Source organism: Otolemur garnettii, unplaced genomic scaffold (genome assembly GCF_000181295.1).
Source record: "Otolemur garnettii isolate 467f Iridium unplaced genomic scaffold, OtoGar3 scaffold00144, whole genome shotgun sequence".
Lineage (NCBI taxonomy): Eukaryota > Metazoa > Chordata > Mammalia > Primates > Galagidae > Otolemur > Otolemur garnettii.
The window spans coordinates 1859134-1876060 of record NW_003852539.1 but is presented as its reverse complement, the minus strand read 5'-3'; the positions used below and the strand labels follow the sequence as shown (position 1 = coordinate 1876060).

The following is a 16927-nucleotide window of genomic DNA, read 5'->3' as shown; positions in this document are numbered from 1 at the left end:
AAAAAAAAAAAAAAGATTTTAAAAAACCATGACGCCACATATTCAATCCTTTCCAATGCCATCTTGACATGGGTTGGAACCAGGACTATGTCATCAATTTTTGGTGTAATGGAAAGCTTAGTTGGAGAGAATACAGATCAAATTCTGTATATGGTGCTTCATATACCTATAAACAGAAAGTGAGAATGGGGACTGAGACTGTATAATAGGATTACATGACTCAGCCACTTCCAGAGGACATTTTGTTGAGATGAAGAGTCACTGATTTAAGATGATGGGGTAGTAGGAAAAACTGCGGGAGGATACTGACCAACTACAATCTGGTCCAAATCATATAATTTAACCCTTAATTTTATAATAGCTCTTATAATCTGAATTCTCTAAGAATTAGTCCTAAATCTCTGTAGGGTAAAATCCTGGAAGGTTCTCAAATGAGTCAGAGATTTCACCATAATCTATCAGTGGAATCCGGACCCTCCCAGAAATACTTCATCGTATAGGGATGTGCTACTTGGTCTGACTTTAACTAGGGCATTTCATAGCTTTATAAAAGAGACATTAACTTGTTGAAAACTGATTGTAACACAAGTAATTCCTGTCCAGTGAAGTGCAAACTATGTCCATGAAATGTAACTGATTAATGCTCTACAGATATTGGTGAGATTTATACCCATTTGTAAATTAATTCAGTAGTCCCTGCTATAGGTATGTGGTACTTTGTGTTCTCTTCTGAATGTGGAACTTTGTGTTCCACCTTTCTGTTTCCCATATAATTTACGAATTAAGATTCTGTTCATTTTATATTTGATGAGAGTCATGATTTTACCTATTTTTAAGAAAATTATCCTTCAAAATCCCTAACAGGTCTTTAAATTTCACTGGGGGCAGAACCTTGTCTTTTAATGTGCTATGGTAAAAATAAAAGTAGATTTGGAAAAGGCTTGGGTTTAATCCTTATTCAACAAATACTGATTACATATGATGCAAGCTAATTTGCAGTGCCATCTCTAATTGTCAATGGTTCATATATTATATGGGATAATTCTTGCCTTGTCAACTTTCAAAGACCTCTGTCATTCACAATGCCATCAAAGTAGTTTTCCTGCCTTTGCTCCTATTATTTTTAACCCTAGGTAGAGTTTTCCAAATCAACAAGGATCCTTTGTAGGCTGTAGGCAGAACGAATCTTTATTTAGAAAAGCCATATTTCTTCCCAGTGCTTTCAGAGTTTGCCCCAGAGCTGTTATTCTCCAATATGTATTGGTATGGCCAGGTTGTTTATAGGTGGCCTTTGTTTGAATTGATTGGATGATATCCCGACTGCACTGGTTAAATATTTTTAATATCTCTACTATTTCATATTAAGCAGTATCTTTTTGGATAGGACTTGATCGAAGGCCACATTTATAGTCGATACACATCACATCCTGCACTTTTCTTACCAAGTTTCTTTTTTCACTATACTTCAGTAATGGTGAATTTCAGTACAAAACAGACTATAGTTCGATCAGCTGTCCCACACTAGATTAAAAGGATGGCCAACTGCAACATGGTATAGAGAAGTATGCACTGCTCTGCCATCAGTTTTGATCCAGGCAGGACCTATAACTATGAGTAGGACTAAGACTTTAGTTAATAATGTATAATATTGGTTTATTAATTGTAACAAATGTGCCAATTAGTATGTTACCGAAACTATTTTTGCAATTCAGAAAGTCTTAATTCTCTTAAGGTCCTCTTAAGCAACTCAGTTATTTATGCATTTGTTGCCTGATAAAGCTGGGACACAACCTAGAAGCAAAAAGTAGGTTAAAATACCTTCGCCTGCACCAGGCCCTTTTTTAAACTTAGTGACCCAATAAATTCCTTTTTTCCTCAGTCTATTTAGGCTGGGTTTCTGACCTTTGTAACCAAAAAGTTTTAATTACACTACCAGTATTTAAAACCTAGAACACTGCTTTTTTCCAAAAGAATCACCAGGGGAAATATCCCAAACTTACTAAAACAGAATGTCTAGGTAAGGTATCTGTTATTTCTTAATAAATGTTCCAGATGATCCATGTCATCAGCCAAATTAGGGAAATACATTTAGTTTTCTCCCATAGTGTATGAAATGGTAGTTCTGTTCTTTCCCAGTAGTACAAAGGAAAGGAATTATAACAGTATCTTTTTAGAACATACTAGGAACCTACCACTGTCTCAGGTATCCATTGGGGATCTTGAAACATATCCCCTGTGGATAAGGGGGGAGTACTTTATTATGTGGTAAGGATTTGTTGGAGTCCTCTCTATTGAAACATACTCGGCATATTTGTGATACTATACTATATGTATAAGACACTTTGGCACATGTATCTATTAACAGACTCTGTCATACCTATCAGACAAGTAAACATCAACTGGGAACATCAGTTTATGAAGAAATGTGCTTTAATTAAATCTCAAAGAATAGCATCTAAAATTATTTTACTTTTATGGTAGCCTTTTTCTATTAGAAGTTTTAGATTCACAGAAAAATTGCAAAAATAGTTTCGGTAACATACTAGTATGGCACATTTGTTACAATTAATAAACCAATATTATACATTATTAACTAAAGTTCATGCTTTATTCGGACTTTCTTAGTTTTTACCTAATATCCTTTCCTGTTCTAGGATTTCATCCAGGATACTATACTATATTTAGTCATCATGTCTTTGTAGGGTCTTCTTGGCTAATAGTTTCTCAGACTTTCCTTGTTTGATGACCTTGAAAGTTATCAAGAGTATTGGTCAGGTATTTTATAAAATGTACTCCAGTTGGGATTTGTCTTATGTTTTTCCCAGGATTAGATTAGTGTTATGGGTTTGGGGAAGAAAAAGTACTTAGGTAAAGTTATTATACCTGTCACCTGAATAGTAAACTTACTAAGGAAAGAAATCATATATTATAATCATCACTTTTGTGACCTTAGTAGGTAGACAGCAAATGTTCTTTGGTTGAGAATCAAGAAGTGGATGCAGACCAAAGGTTCAGGGGTTACAAAAATGTCTGTAATTTATTAAAATATATGCACTGAACCCTAACAAGGAAACTGTTCATATATCTGCTCAAATTAAAAAATAATCATGATGCTAATTCACTATTTCATTCTTCTATTCAGGGGTCTTTCTAGTAATAGTTTGCCTACCTTGTCTGGTGAGATAGAATATATTAAGTTAAAAAATATACACATCAATCTCTGCAAGCAAACATTACCTATACTGATAAAAACTCAGAATTATAAAAAACTGCTGTGGGGAGTACTAGCATAAGAGTAACTATGAAGATATATAGCAGAGGATCAAAATTCCTCAATCATGTTGATATATCAAGTACTTGAATAGAGAATATCTATTTTGAATAGATTTCTGATCTCTGACTCCAGGAATACCTTTTCAGTATTCCTATTTTATCTCCAAGGGCCTTTCAAACCATTGACTACTTCTCCTGAAATTTACTGTTGTTCCTTTGGCATTCAAAACACCACTTTTCCCTGATTCTGCTTATAGTATAGTGATTTGGAATACAGGTTACTGGCCAAAAATATAGTCTCTAGATCCAAACTGTCAGAGTTCAAGTGCTGGTTCCACCACTTGCTAGTCCCATGACCTTGGACAGGTAACAACTTCTATGAACCTGTTTAATAAGTGCTATTTTATTGTCTTCCTCCTTGGTGTCTGACTCCACTATATTCTTTGACCACCACACATTCCAACTAGCAGATTTCACCCAAAGAAGTCTCTGCCTCTATCTACCTGGAACGCCTTCTTTCTTCTCCTTACTCTATCTGATGAATTCCTTTTCAACCCTTTAGATTTCAGTTCAACTATCATTCTCTCTCTCTCTGGAGCCTTTCCAAAGATCATTTCCCTCCTGCTTTGGCTATCAGCTGTTCCTATCCTCATGTTCCTATAGAACTTTGAATATATTTCAGTCTGGGCATTTGCTGTTAGATTGAATGAGGCAGAACGCCACTTGAAATTGCCTGTATTAGACCATCTTACACCTACAAACCCAGAAATTTTATGACTCACCCTAATAAAATCTCTTTATACTTCTGCTACCTTCCCTCCCTGGAGTATACTCATAATAAGGACTATTTGCAGGGAAGCCCAGCTCACACTGCCGCCACATGCTTCTCAGATTTGTGGGAGTCTTCTCTGCTGGACACCTGACAGGAATTGGAGAGAACTCCCTTTGGGCAACCACAAGGAAGGTGAGGAGAAGCCAGATCTCCTTGTGGCAGTGTCACATCTAATAGGCACTGGCCTGGCAGTGGACTATGTGGTAAGGATTTTATTTAAGTACTTTATTCATTTTATTTATTTATTTATTTAAGTACTTTATTTTATTTAAGGATTTTATTTAAGTATTATGTGGTAAGGATTTTATTTAAGTACTTTATTATGTGGTAAGGATTTATTATGTGGTAAGTCAGAGGAATAAAAAAAAAAGAGAAAGAGAGAGAGAGAGAGAACTATTTGCTATTATTCCTAAAAATACACATATGTTGAAAAGTTCAAATATATAAAAAGGCACAAAGAATAATGAACACCCACGTATTTCCACAACTCCCTTAAAAAAATATTTACTACTATCATTTAAGCCCCCTTGGGTTCTTCCCCACATTATTCTTGATCCTGCCCACTCTACCCTTCAAAAATACCCACAATACTCAATTTGATATTTATAACTACCATGTATTTCTTTAAACATTTATTACATAAGTATGTCTCCCTAATACATGCATGTTAAGCTTTATATAAATGTGTTCTATAATTTGCCTTATTCACTCAACCTTTTATTTCTGAGATTTACCCAAGTTACTATATAGATCTTATTATATGGAATTCCATTGGTAAGTATACCACAATTGTTTCATTCTTTTATTGACATATTTGGACTAGTTCAAACTTTCTGCTGTAACAATGTTGCATGAATATTTTTGTACATCTCTTTATGTATACATTGGAGAGCTTCTAAAGGGTATACACATAGGAATGAAATTGCTGGATTGTAGGTTAAGTGCAGCTAGTGACAAACTGTTCTTCACTAAGGTTGTGCAATTTTAATTCCTATCAATAGTGTCCAACAGTTCCCTTAACTCCACATCTCCATCAATGTTTGGTATTATCAAACTTCTTAATTTTTTCCAATCTGGTAAGTGTGAAATGGTATCTCATTAGAGCTTTCATTTGCCTTTACTTAATTACTTAATAAACTTTTAGGTTGCCTTGTTTATACCTTGTCATTTTTCTATTGATTTTTAGGAATTCTTTATTATTATTATTTTTTGTAGAGACATCGAGTGTCACTTTATCGCCCTCAGTAGAGTGCCATAGCATCACACAGCTCACAGCAAACTCCAACTCCTGGGCTTAAGCAATTCTCTTGCTTCATCCTCCCAAGTAGCTGGGACTACAGGCACTCACCATAACACTCGGCTATTTTTTTGGTTGCAGTTTGGCCGGGGTTGGGTTTGAACCCACCACCCTTGGTATATAGGGCCGGCGCCCTACCCACTGAGCCACAGGCACCGCCCAGGAATTCTTTATTATTATCGATAGTAATATTTGGCTGTTAAATGTACCACAAATATATTCTTCAACTTCATGGCTGATCTTTTCATTTTTAAAGTTTGTCAATATACACGGCACAGTGCCTGGCAATTAGTAGACATTAATAAATATTTGTTAAATGAACAAAAAAATTAGACAATGTTTCCAAACCCCTACATCCTCTTAATTTGGAATTCTGATCCTCAATGCTTATGAGATATGATATTATACTCCCAAATTCATGTATTCTTAAAGAAATTAATCTAGTTTAGAGACTTTCTGGCAGTCCCTTGATGCACTGGAGACATGCCAGGGAACCACAAAATTAGGGTTACAAGTCTCAAATTCTAATACAAATAATTTTCTGTCCTCTTATTAAGTATCTTCAAGAACAAGTGTACTGGCTTTTACATTTTCTATTATACTTAACAGGACACAATGGCTAAAATAGCTTTTATTTCCATCATGTTTGAATGCTTCAAAAGAAAGTCTACATAAGCATGAGTAAAAAGCAATTATAAAAAAATAATAAAACATGGAAATGTGTCAACAATATAATAAGTCAATAAGCAATAGACATTAAGGTTAAAATGAGTATACAATATGGACATGCTTTAATTTAAAAAATAAATAAATATAATACTTAAAGTAAAAATAATGCACCGGTCTTTACTATGCTTTAAATTTTAAGAAAATACATACATTATGATTTGTAACAGAACCAGCAAGAGGTTCAGACAGCGCAGTTTTTAAGTGCAATGTTTCAAAAAGGAAGTCATAAGAAGCAATGGCATCACTGCGGACAAACCACAAAACCTGTGGTAAGAAAACAAGAGTTGTTAGAAGTTGTTCTGACATATACTACCTGTTTGCTATTAGAGATATCATTTACTCCATCTCCATCTCAGTTACTTATCAGTAAACAGGGTTTACAATGACCTGGTATCATACCTTCCAGTATTATTACATGTTTCAAATTAAATAAGAAAAATATATATGACATCCTTAATAATATGCAACTGTTAACTATCTCTCCTTCCTCACCTTCCATCTCCCAATGCTACCTATAATACCCCTGAAGCTCCTAGGGAGGTGGAGGAGTTCCCTAACTCTTCTGAGATGCCACAACACCACCACAGACTGGGTGGCTTAAACAACAAAAATGTATTTTCTCATAGTTCTAAAGACTTAAGTCTAAGATCAAGGTGTCAACAGGGTTGGTTTCTTCTGAGGCCCTTCTCCTTGGCTTATAGATGGCCACCTTCTCCCTTGGTTTCCTTCCTTCCTTCTTTGCCTCCCTCCCTCCCTCCTTCTTTCCTCCCCTCCTCTCCCCTCCCCTCCCTCCCTCCCTCCTTTCTTTCTTTCTTTCTTTTGAGATACAGTCTTACCACATCACCCTCAGTAGAGTACTATGGGGACACAGCTCACAGCAACCTCTAACTCTTGGGCTTAAGTGATTCTCTTGCCTCAGCCTCCCAAGTAGCTGAGACTATAGGCATCCACCACAACACCTGGCTATTTTTTGGTTGCAGTTGTCATTGTTGGTTAGCTGGCCCAGGCAGGGTTTGAACTTGCTAACTTTGGTGTATGTGGCTGGCGCCATAACCACTGTGCTATGTATGCCAAGCCTCCCTTGGTTTTCATGTGGTCTTCTCTTTGTGTTTCTGCACCCTAATCTCTTCTTACAAAGACACCCATCATATAACCTCATTTTACCTTAATTGTAATGCCTCTTTAAAGGCCCTATCTCAAAATATAATCACATTTTAAGGATTTATGGGTTAGAACTTCAACATATGAATTTTGGGGGAAACATAATTCAACCCTGTAAGAGATATGTAGATATCTTACCATATTACAACTACTACTCCTATTGTGCTCACTACATGTTGTAGTGAAATGACCATTTTTGTCTCCTGCTTTCACAGTACTGAGTATTCGCTATCTCTGTCTTCAAAATGTCTAGTGCTCACTGAATGCGCCAATAAACTTCTGATAACTGAACTGAAGATACTTTCTTTCAAGAAACAATTATAGTTAAGCAAAGGAGAAAGGTGATAAGGTAGAGGAGAGGGGAAGGTGACTGGTGGGAGGAGGGAAGGAATTTGGTGGGATCTCATCTAATGTGCACAATGCAGGGATATATTTCAAAATAACTAAGAGTAAATTTTAAATGTCTTACCACAAAAAAATAAGTGAGGTGATGGTCATGTTAATCAGTTTGATTTAAACATTCCACATTGTATATCAAATCATCACATGGTACCTCATAAATGTATACTTATGATTTTAATTAAAAATTAATTAAAAAGAATTGACCTATCCTATGAAAATTTCAATCTTAATGGAGTTTGTTATATACCAAGTATTTAAGAGAAAGCAATGTTTTTCACCCTTATCTTTCCAAAAGCAACTCTCCTCCCAAATTCTTGTACTTTGCATCTCAGTGTTTATTCTTAAATTACCTATTTTTAGCTTTTCCTTAAGCAATGAAGTTGAAGACTTTATATGATCATCCCAGAATTCAGTGACCTCTCATTCCATCTCTGAATTTCTGAAGTGTTTATGCAGTTATACAGCATTTAACTTTATGCTGTCTCTGTGTTAATTATATATCTTCCCCTCCTAGACTGTGAGCTCCCTGAAAGGATTATATCTTATTTAGCTAAATAACCACCATGTAGTAAATGAACATAAATTTCTCTAGACCTCGGAGAATTTTCTCAAACATGAGGTGTGCAGGAAAAGTGGCAAGGATGTTGGGTTCAGTTTGGGACACACTAACTTTAAGGTAGGGATGGTGGCATACAGCAGTTTGTGAGGTTGTCTATAGGTAGTTAAAAATAAGGTCTAACACTCAAAAGAGATATTGTGACTATATACAGAAATTTGAGTCATGGGCATACAGACGTTATTGGAAGCCAACTAAGTAGATGAGACTGTTAAGAGAATCAAAGACAGGAAAGAGAAGATTGGGCTCTTGCTCAAAGAACACTCGCAATGAAGTAGCCAAAGAGGAACCGAAATACTGCTGTGTGGTGAAGCTGAAAGAAAAAAAATGTTTTAAGAAGAGGGAATAATCACAAATGTGAAACATTGCTGCTAAGGCCTGAAAATTGCCATTTCTGCCTTGTATCTCCCATGTTAGCACCAATGGGGAGGGACATAGATGACCTTGATCAGAGCAGTTTCATGGACTCTGCCACTTACTGTATGACATGACTTGAACAAGCTTCTAAGCCTTTAAATCTCGGTTTCCTTTGTTTGTAAAAGGAGGCGGCTATTATTGCCTTTTTAATGTTTTGAAGATTAATAAATAAGTAGTAATAATAAAAGTAACATATATAATATATATAGCATTCCTATAATATGCTAGGACACGAATCTCTTTCATATGGTTTGCCTCGTCTTTAAATAAAAATCTTAAGGTATCATAGTATCTAGTAGGTACTATTATTATCCCTTCAGATAAGGAAACTGAAGCTTATTAAGTGATGGAGCCTAAAAAAGTCAGAATGCAACAAAGAAGCAAGAATAAAAATGTTTATATACCAAATATATATAACTCAGGAAGTCTGAGTATGAAGGGATAAACAAAAGACTGGGCAGTACCTGGAGGAAAAGATAGACTTTAGATTTTATTTAGAAAGCCAAGCACTGCGGTGCATAAGCCAAGCACTGTGGTACATGCCTGTAGTCCCAGCTATTCAGGAGGTGGGAGCCCTTATTGACCCCAAGAGTTCAAGGCCAGCCTCGCCAACACAGACAGACTTCTCTCTCTTAAAAAAAAGTTTTTATTTGTAAGATTTATTTTCTTTATAAGATTTATTTCAAGACAAGAGACTTCTAAGCAATTTAAATAGAAAAGTAGCCATAAGACATAAAGAAGTTAAAGGCAATATACAAAAAATGGAGTTTAGAGATTTAGCCTTAGGCAAGAGGAAGAAGCAGAAGAACATAGGTAAAAAGTAACTTAGTTGGCAAGCAAGGACAGGTGTCCTCTATCGATTTCATCTTGCTAGACAGGTGTCCTCTATCAATTTCTATTTTCCCTTTTAAGAAGTAGAACCATGTGCTGAAAGCGAGAAGAGAAACAGTGTGGTCGGAAGCCTGAAAAGAGAATAAAGGTGACGTAAGACATCACAAAAGACAGGGCAAAGAAATGACTAGGTATTTGTCATTGTTAGGTATTTTTTATTGCTCTGGTAGCAATCTTACAACTATATGGTTTTTCTTTAGCAGGACTCAATAGAACAAGAATAGAGAGGTTAGTTTAATTCAATAAGGTTTGGGACTTTACACAGAGACAGGACAACAGAGACTGGCAAGAGAATAAAATAGTGGCAGACTAAGAAAATTAAGCTGGATAGAGAAAGAAGTGAAGATAGATTTTGATGAGGTCAAAAATCAGACCTAGTGGAAGTATCAAAGGTCAGGTAGAAGAAGAAATTTTGAACAAACTGCATGTTTTCACTTACAATTTCAGAAATAGACAAGGGTAAGACAAGGCCCACAGTGCAACTATGGAAGATGATTAACTACAGAAAAGATCACTTGAGTTGAAGAGGCCAATGTAATGGGAAAAAAAAATCATCCATAAGAATAGTAAAAGTTGCTCAGGATGAGCACAGTAATCAAAATGGAAAGGAAAGCTGTGGGTGCCAGGTTCTAAATGATAGAGAAGATCTATTTATTAAAAGCCACCATAAGGTGGTATAGCCTTTGTGCCAGAGAGCACAGGCGTTTTAAGAAGATAGAGAAGCAATGGGCTGGAAATAGTGATGATTAAAAAAATGTTATATTCACCTTTCTCCTTTGGAATAGCAGGGGTGCAGGAGAATGAGCTGCATCCATTTAAAAGGGCTACAGAGCAAGTAATATACTCTCCATGACTTGGGAGAAAGCCTGGCTTCCACTTATGACCAGGACACACAAAAACCATTTAAGATGGTTAAAAGTCCTGTAGTCCCAGTTACTCAGGAGGCTGAGGCAAGAGAATGGCCTAAGTCCAGGAATTGGAGGTTGCTGTGAGCTGTACACCACAGCATTCTACCAAGGGCGATAAAGTGAGACTCTCTCTCTCAAAAAAAAAAAAAAAATTAAAAAAAAGAAAAAAAGATAGTTAAAAGTCTAGGAAATAGGATCTTGAGAAAACAAGTGGAAAGGTTTGGGAAGAAGCAAACAAGCAGGGCTGGGAGAGAGGTAGAAGAAGACAGAGGTTGGAACGAAGATAACAGGTTAACAGGTGATAAGACTTGCTGGCCTTACCTGGCCATAAGGTTATCCAAGTACAGTTGTCCTTCAGTATCCACAGAGGATTGCTTCTAGGGATCCCCATGGATACCAAAACCCCTGGATGCTCCAGTCCCTATATAAAATGATATAGTATTTTCATATCACCTACACATCTCCTCCTATGTTTGTGTATATGTAATATATATAAATATATATATATATGTGTGTACATATATTTACAAATACACACATTTTTTTCTTTCTTTTTTTTTTTAACCATCATGGTTCAAGCATTCACATATTTTTAGAAACAGTCTTTTTTTAAATTTCAGATTAATACGAGGGTACAATTAGGTTACAATGTTTATATTTGTTAGATATAGTCCCTATTGTAGTTGTATCCCATTAGGTGGGAGCACAACAATCCTCTCCCTCTTCCCCGCAACTTGAATTTTTTTCCTTGTGTGGGCATGTAATTCATTTGTCTACTGGTTTCTTATTAGTATTGAGTACATTGGATATACAGATGAAGTCCTGCTCTGTCACCCAGGCTGAAATGCAGTGACAAGATCATAGCTCACTATAGCCTCAAACTCCTGGCCTCAGGTGATCCTCTTTCCTACCCTCTTGAGTTCTATAGGCTATTCTCTAGATTATTTATAATATCTACTACAATGTAAGTGCTATGTGAATAGTTGTTATACTGTACTATTTAAGGAATAATGACAAGAAAAAAAGTCTGTACATGTTCGATACAAATGCCACCATCCTTTTTTCCTCTGAATATTTTCAATCCATGGTTGCTTAAATCCACAGATATGGAACTATGAATGCACAGGGCCAACTGTAATTAGTTATTGCAGTTCCCTAGTGGCTAGGGAATTAGCACTAAGGCCTTGGCAATGGTAAGGTAAAATTCCCTTATTTACAGATGCAGCAGGAAGAACCCAACATTTGTGTCCTTTATGTGCCCAGCATTATATAAAGTACTTTATGCATACTATCTTAGTTAAACTTTATTGTTATGCCTTCTCTCATTTTGTATATGAGGGAACTGAAGATCAGAGAGTAAAAATGATCTGCCGGAGTTGTACAGTTAATCTTTAGTGATACTGAGGAACTCAGGCTTCCCTCCAAACCTAAATCAGTATGTGGAATGGAAAAGGCAGAATCTAAAATCAGAGCATCTTTAGTCACTTTCTACCAGTGAGATCTTGTATGTTTCTTAACCCCACTAAGCTATATACAAAACATAGTTATTGCAAAGATTAAACTGTAACTACAAAACAAGTCTTAGTAGTTATTTTGAAAATGAAAACTGGCCTAAAGGAGCTTATTGTCAAATGTGGACATTCTAACTTGGTTTACTTCAAAAAGTCTGAAGTTTCTGAATCAATGCTTATAAATTTTACAAATAGTAAATGGAGGTAGGGAGAGGACGTACAATCCATGCCTCCCTAGTATATCTAGAATCAACTCCAACAACATAGTTTCGGGCCCTTCTCTCTAGTCACATTTTTCCCTATTTACTGACATAACCACAATACGCAGATCTGTAGCAGCCGTTCTGTTTTTAACAAACATACCCTTTCTTTCTCTACCCTTTCTCTAGCCTTTCTTCATATTGTTAAATTATTATTTAATTTATTAAAATTTGCTCCCCATGGGAGCCAAATGAAATTTATCTTGAATGAAACACCTAGCCTTGTTTCCAAATGTTGAGAAATTATGGCACTCTCCTCTAAACTTCTACATCACTATTCTTCTACTTCCCTTAGAGTTTCTTAATTCCACTAAGCCTGCTATTAATTATAAGCTATATTGTGTTTTATAATTTAGGTTAAGCATGAAAAATTTCATTTCTGCTAGCAAAGCATAAGTTCCTTAAGGGTAGGTGGAAACTAATATTTTACTTTGCATCTATGAAGCACTAATTGCTTTCCTAGTGATTTTTTGTGTGTGTGTTTGTATATATATATTTTTTCATGTAATCTTTGTGACACCCTATGAGGTAGGAATTTGTTTTTTACAGATAAGGGCATTGACACTTACAGAGAATAAACAATTTATTTTACTAGTTATAAGGCTAGTTAAGAGACAAAGTCTAGATCTGAATCTTGATCGTTCTAATTTCAAAGCCTAGGCTCTTTTCATTATATTCTCCCAGAAACCATGGGTATATCCTCACTGTTGTAACTGACTGTTTCCTATTCACTCAGTAATAATCATCAGAGGAAAAACTTTCACTGCCTTTTGTCATTAAGTATTAGCAGAAATGATTTGATGTGGGTATTTGCCCTCCCACTTCCTAAGACTAAGAACAGACTCTTCAGAGCATACAGAATATTAATATGAGTCCTGAATACAGATGAAGAGATCAGAAAGAACTCTGCTTCTAAGAAGAAAAAGTCAAAAACCATTACTTTTCCACTCTTGTGCTTAAAAACCCATCCTCCTTTGAGGTTTGCACCATCTGGCTATATCACTCTCTACTCCACCTCCTCATCTGTCATCTATCACCCTCCTGATTAATCTTCACTGCACCTGGGTCACAATCTTCCTGTCTTCCTCACATCCTATCATCCTAAATTATTTCACTATCCACATGGATGACATTCATTACACTGGCCTCACAGTTCCTTGTCATATTCAGCTTCACTGACCTGCTGCTGCATATTTCAGCGACCCACAAACAGAGATGGAGCTGTCACCTAGAATAGCTCCACGTTAGACAGCTTATTTCCAATATTCGACTTTCTGGCCACATCTTTCCCTCTCAGTTTTCATCTACTAAATTTTCTCATTGATCAACTCAGGGAACTGCAAAATCTTGTCCACAACTAAATTAATACATCGTTTCCTGTCTCAGTTAATATTACCACTATACCCCTAATCACCCAAGCCAAAAACCTAAGCATCACACTGGACTCCTCATCCTCTTACCTGAACATCTAATAATTTATAAAGCCTCATAGATTCTTCTCAAATTCACTCCTTTCTCTTCATCCGTATGTTGGTTTTTTTTTTTTTTTTTTTAAGACAGAGTCTTGCTCTGTCACCCAGGTTAGAGTACAGTGGTGGGATCACAGTTCACTGCAGTGTTGAACTCTGAGGCTCAAACAATTCTCCAGCCTTATTCTCCCAAGTAGCTAGGATTACATCACTCACCATGATGGCCAGTTAATTTTATTTTTTGTAGAGATAGGGTCTCACTGTGTTGCCCAGGTTGGTCTCAAATCCCTAAGCTCAAACAATCCTCTTGCCTTGGCCTCCCAAACTGCTAGGATTACAGGCATAAGCCACCGTGCCCAGCCAGATCACATTTTGAAATGTTATTTCAATTATGTCTGATAGAAACCTTTCCCTGATTAAAAAAAAAATCACCTTTTTTTCTTTGACTAAACAAAAAAAATCACCTGTTGAATTAATTTTGAATACTTATGTATATAAATCCACTATGACATGGCCTCTGCCTATATTTCCAGCCTCATAACTTACCACTTACATCATTATTGTTACATTCTCAGCAGTCCAAAACTGCTTGTGGTTCACTATGCAAGCCATTCCTTTTCTCATATTAATGCCTTTGCTTAAGTTGTGTTTTCTGATTATTAAAGCACACTTTCTATTCATCTTTGCCTATGATAATAATACTTTATTCCTATGTATTATTTAGATTTGGATCAGGTGTCATCTGTTCCCAAAGCCTTCCCTTAACTCGTAGGCAGGGGCAACCACAGCTCTCACTTTGCATACCTCTGCTATATATAGTTCTCACCTTTTATTCTGAAATAATATATTTAAGCATCTAATTTGCCAGATCCATAAGGATTGGAAATGTATCTTACTCATCTTTGTTATACTTGGCTAAGCATAGGACATAGCACAGTGCCTGACCCACAGTAGGTACAAAAGTGTAGGATGAAGGTCAGAACATGCTAAGTTTAAATTTTCAGTGGGATATTCACACAAGTCCTTTCTCACATTTTAGTACCTTTAACTCCAAGTCCTTTAAAGCAAAGAAACCAGAACCTTTCTTGGATTCTATACAGTTCTGAATAGAATGACTATATAAATTTTTAACCAACTTATATAACAGGGAAGTAGTATTTGCACAAACATATCAGAAATCAAAACTTGACATACGAGATACAAACTTCAAAACAACTGACCAGTTTAAAAAATGAAGACATAAGACCAAAGATAAAGAGCCAATTCTGACTGCTGGCATGTGCTTGTCTAAGTTATAAAAACAGTGAAACTTTGCTTAGAATTTGAACAGGGTCCCAGAAACAAGAGCTTAACATTTTATCTACAAGGCTCTGCTGGGCTTTAAAAAAAAAAACAAAAAAACTACTAACCTGCAGAGTTGCTTAGGCAGGGATTTAGGAAGTTGGTAAGAGATCCTTTTTAAAAACTTAAGCCCAAATACCACCAAAGCTTAAAAAAGTAAAAAATAATGCTGGTAAATAACAAAAAGTGTTCTTCTTCATAGTAATTTGAGGCCTTCTGTTGGCAGCTAGAAATAGACCAAAGAGGTCAATGTAATAAAGCATTTCCCTCTCTAACCAAATGTTAAATTGCAGTTTGGCACCAATTTCAGTCTCAATTCTTTTCAGAGTAAAAATAATAAAGTCTTGTATTGGTAAGGCACATTACATGTAGTACTTTAAAACACTCTGACACATATTAGTTCATTTGATAAACTGTTTACAGACATTTTAAAAAAGAGGGAAACCCTCAAATTTCCACAAAATAGAATCTCTTTTAGTTTGAACAAAGGCCAGTAGATGTCTTTTTAAAAATTATTTTAGAGTTCAAAATAGCAAAGAAACGGGGGAACAGAGTACTTTTCATTTAAATAAGTCAATCCTTGGAGCCAAGGAGGTTTGGGGGAAAAGTATTAGGTTTTGTCTCCTCTCTACATTAAGAAGTTCTCCTTTAAAGGGGATACAGGCAAACTAGAGCTGGTTCGAGAAAGGATCAGAGAGCCAAGCATACTGGAACTGGAAACGAAGACAAGACTCAGGGGACATGATTACTGTCTTTATATATCTTAACGGCTGCCCATAAGGAAAAAGAACCAAGAAGGATGGGAGCCAGCTGTTTCTTTCGACTTATAACCAAACCTGTCCAGGAAACTGAGCAGAGATTAGCTTTTCATCACTTAAAGAGGTGTCCAAACAGGTTCGTCAAATTACTAGAACGGAATTTGGGATTTCTAAACATACTTTGAAATTAAGATGAGGGAGCGGGACCCTAGAGACTTTTAAATTCCCTTCCGGTCAGGAGATGTTCTAGGGTTCACCCATGTCCTTTCAATGTTAGCTCACTTCGGTGCCAGACTGGTCCTGCCGTGTCGCGCGTTAGAGATTTGAAACCTGCTCTCCCCACCCGTTTCCAGCGGGGTTCGGGGCTGGCAGCACACGTGAGTTGTCCCGCGCAGCTCTGCGCTGGAGCCGAGCCCAGCCCAGCCCCGAAGACTCTGCTGACAGCTCCGGGCTGGCGCCCTGGACCTAGCCAGACCAAGGCACCCCGCCGACCTCGGTCCCGGCCTGCCCCGACCCAGGACTTGGCCGGCCAGAACCCACCGGCAATTCTTGAACCTACCGACCTGCGCGCAGACAGACGCCGCAGCGACTCCCGGCCCTCGGCCCAGAGCCAAGCTTTCCCGGCCCACTTCGGCGTCACCGGCCTGGACACAACGACCCCTCAGTGTCTGCCCCGCGATGACTACCCTCCCAAGAGCCCCTTGGGGTTCTCGTGCCGGGGCCCGCGGGCCAGACACTGGGTCCCACCGGCCCCACCGCAGATGTAGAACAGGCTGCCAGGGCACCGGGTCCGGCTGACGGCTGGGGAAGGGCCGCGGCCCCGCGCTGACCGCAAACAGGCAGGCCGGCCAGACCGACAGGCGGAGCCGGGGCCCCGAGGGGCAGGCGCAGCAGCTGCGCAGGTCGGGCCGCCGTCTAGCCCAGGGCAGCCCCGCAGGCGCGGAGTCCTCAGGCGAGCCGAGGGGGCCTCGAGGCTCTTACCTGAGGGTGAGGCGACAGCGCGGGGCGCGCGGCGGCTCACTCCCTTCTCGCCGCCATGTTTCCGCGGCGCAGGGAGGGAGA

General features: G+C 37.7%; 1 protein-coding gene across 9 annotated transcripts in view; it reads right to left on the bottom strand.

The window, feature by feature from the left end:
* The window catches only part of SCMH1 (Scm polycomb group protein homolog 1), a 198641-nt gene extending 181715 nt beyond the window's left edge, over positions 1-16926 (bottom strand). For 5 of the 9 annotated variants that reach the window (XM_023518672.1, XM_023518679.1, XM_023518677.1 and 2 more), the window contains exon 1: positions 16847-16926. The gene's annotated coding sequence lies outside the window, so the exon portion shown is untranslated. Of the gene's footprint in view, positions 1-6281; positions 6750-16846 lie in introns of those variants that run through there. The other 4 variants (XM_023518673.1, XM_023518678.1, XM_023518676.1 and 1 more) reach the window with 3 other exon arrangements.
* Position 16927: the final 1 nt, after the last annotated feature.